The sequence below is a fragment of the Colobus angolensis genome, unplaced genomic scaffold (genome assembly GCF_000951035.1).
Source record: "Colobus angolensis palliatus isolate OR3802 unplaced genomic scaffold, Cang.pa_1.0 Scaffold368, whole genome shotgun sequence".
Classification (NCBI taxonomy): Eukaryota; Metazoa; Chordata; class Mammalia; order Primates; family Cercopithecidae; genus Colobus; species Colobus angolensis.
This window is the reverse complement of record NW_012117021.1, coordinates 994,574-995,094: the sequence shown is the minus strand read 5'-3', so window position 1 is coordinate 995,094 and position 521 is coordinate 994,574.

Here is a 521-nt window from a genome sequence, read left to right as displayed (position 1 = left end):
GCGTTGCTAAGATCGATGGTAAGAGCAAATTATCTAGCGGTGAAAATGTAAGGAGGAAAAAGAAATTTCTGTCAGTCTTTTTTGTTGCACCCCCAAGCTCTAAAAAGTACAGCCAAATGTGTGATAAGTGCTTAGTTAAGATGAAAAAGGCATTAAATTTATGCATGGAAATCATAAATAGAAATGCATTTTGATTGACAGCAATTGGGTCAATGCTATCCAAGGTTCAGGCATCCACTGTGGGTCTTAGAACACGTCTCGGCCAGGCACGGTGGCTCATGCCTGTAATCCCAGCACTTAGGGAGGCCGAGGTGGGTGGATCACGAGGTCAGGAGATCAGGGCCATCCTGGCCAACATGGTGAAACCCCATCTCTACTAAAAACACGTCTCGGCCAGGCACGGTGGCTCATGCCTGTAATCCCAGCACTTAGGGAGGCCGAGGTGGGTGGATCACGAGGTCAGGAGATCAGGGCCATCCTGGCCAACATGGTGAAACCCCATCTCTACTAAAAATACAAAA